This window comes from Salvelinus sp. IW2-2015, linkage group LG26 (assembly GCF_002910315.2).
Source record: "Salvelinus sp. IW2-2015 linkage group LG26, ASM291031v2, whole genome shotgun sequence".
Lineage (NCBI taxonomy): Eukaryota > Metazoa > Chordata > Actinopteri > Salmoniformes > Salmonidae > Salvelinus > Salvelinus sp. IW2-2015.
This window is the reverse complement of record NC_036866.1, coordinates 45,570,729-45,573,434: the sequence shown is the minus strand read 5'-3', so window position 1 is coordinate 45,573,434 and position 2,706 is coordinate 45,570,729.

Sequence of the window (2,706 nt, the reverse complement as noted above, 5' to 3'; positions counted from 1 at the left end):
CCAAGGGGTCTGAATACTTTCCGATGGCTCTGTACAGCCTCTTTCCCACAATGCATACAGTATCATTTATTGTGGGAAAGGCCTTCTTTCTAGTGATGCTATTAGCCTGTGGCAGGGACTTTACCTGGTACATGCATCTTATTATACTTCACACAAACCAGGGTGAAAACAGCAGTCAATCTCTATGTCAGAGGGACAAAGGGTTGAATGGTGAGGCGATCAGGGAGCCCAGAGATACAGAAAGGTAATCTGTGTGAGGGGAACGTGGTTCACACGCTACGACTGTAACCTGGGGGCATCATTAACTTGGTGCTCGTGGTGGTTTAAACAGTGTTGGGGAAAGTTCCCTTCTCGTTTCCCATATTAAGACGACTGGCTGGCTGCTCCTGACCTACAAGGGTAGACGCTATCACTGCGTCATGGCACAAAGTTAATGCACTTTCTACTTACTTCCTCCACAAAGCCTCAATTTCCCTTCCCAGTCTTAGCTGGTCTCTGTGACGGTGGGTTTCTGTTATCTTACTGTAGCTGGTGTTAATATCATGTACAGGAATGGTGCTTACCTCAGGTTAAAATATAAGATGATCTTGAAAAAGTCTATAACATGGTATTAACAGCAGCTACTGTAATGTGACATGCCTGATGGTCCCAAAGAGGGTTTGAGGCCGGCTTTGATGGATCAGTCAGTATGGCTGTCAGTCTGTATCAATATAGAAATCATGACAGTTCAGCTGTACCCATGAGAATACGGGTCACAAGAGGTTATTGGGTCAAGTCCCACCTGGTGATGGGGGGAAAAAACAATACAGTTACACCACCGTTCAAAAGTTTGAGGTCACTTAGAAATGTCCTTGTTTTTGAAAAAAAACTGCAAATTTTTTGGCCATTAAAATAACATCAAATTGATCAGAAACACAGTGTAGACATTGTTAATGTTGTAAATGACTATTGTAGCTGGAGACGGCAGATTTTTTTATGGAATATCTACATAGGCGTACAGAGGCCCATGATCTGCAACCATCACTCATGTGTTCCAATGGCACGTTGTGTTAGCTAATCCAAGTTTATCATTTTAAAAGGCTAATTGATCATTAGAAAACCCTTTTGCAATTATGTTGGCACAGCTGAAAACGGAGACCGAAGATTTCAAATCAAATTTTATTTGTAACATGCGCCAAATACAACAGGTGTGGCCTTACTGTGAAATGCTTACTTACAAGCCCTTAACCAGAATTGCAGTTTAAGGAAAAATAAGAAATGACCAAATATTTACTAAATAAACTAAAGTAAAACATTTTAAAAAGTAACAATAAAATAACTATAATGAGTCTGTAAACAGGGGGTACCGGTACTGATTCACGTTAGTCGAGGTAATTGAGGTAATTTGTATGTGTAGGTAGGGGTAAAGTGACTATGCATAGATAATAAACAATCAATTTCGATCAATCAAATGTTTTTATAAAGTATTTTTTTACATCAGCAGATGTCACAAATTGCTATACAGAAACTCAGCCTAAAACCACAAACAGCAAGCAATGCAGACAAATAAGAAAAGTTCTACAGCTGCACCATCGAGAGCATCCTGACTGGTTGCATCACCGCCTGGTATGGCAACTGTACGGCCCCCGACCAAAAGGCACTACAGATGGTAGTGTGTATGCCCCAGTATTTCACACTTGGTCAGGGACAGGTTGAAAATGTCAGTGAAGACACTTGGCAGTTGGTCAGCGCATGCTCTGAGTACACGTTCTGGTAATCCATCTGGCCCTGCGGCCTTGTGAATGGTGACCTGTTTAAAGGTCTTACTCACATCGGCTACGGAGAGCGTGACCATACAGTCATCCGGAACAGCTGGTGCTCTCATGCATGCTTCAGTGTTGCTTGCCTTGCAGTCATTTAGCTCATCTGGTATGCTCGTGTTGCATGAGAACGTTGTAGAGAAGTATAGTAATGAATGCTATTATCTTATCTGATTATCTCAATCGTATCATGAGGACTAATTGGTGTGATTCTTATCAGACTGGTCAGATTAGCTGCTTTAGTTATAGAGATGATAATAAATTCAGCTCAGTGTAAAAAAGTGCTATCTAGAACCTAAAAGGGTCCTTCGTCTTTCCCCATAGGAAAACCGTTAATTGGCTCAACATAAATTTGCAGTTTTTTTTTTCAAAAACCAGGACATTTCTAAGTGACCCTCAAACTTTGAACGGTGGTGTACTGTAATTGTTTTTTCCCCCATCACCAGGTGGGACTTGACCCAATAACCTCTTGTGACCCGTATTCTCATGGTGTACAGCTGACCCTTTGTTCCATGAGGCTTTCTATATTGATATCAGGACTGACAGCCTACTGACTGATCCATCAAAGCCGGCCTCAAACCCTCTTTGGGACCATCAGGCTATGTCACATTACAGTAGCTGCTGTTAATACATGTTTAGACGTCTTCACAGATCTTATCTTTATATTTTAACCTGCCTGAGGGTGCACCTATCCATGGTAGATGTTATTAACACCAGCTACAGTAGAAAAGATAAACCCACCGTCACAGAGACCAGCTAAGACTGGGAAAGGGAAATTGAGGCTGTGTGGAGGAAGTAAGTACGAAAGTGCATTAACTTTGTTGTCGCCATGACGCAGTGATAGCGTCTACCCTTGTAGGTCAGGAGCAAGCCAGCAGTCGTCTTAATATGGGAAACGAGAAGGGAT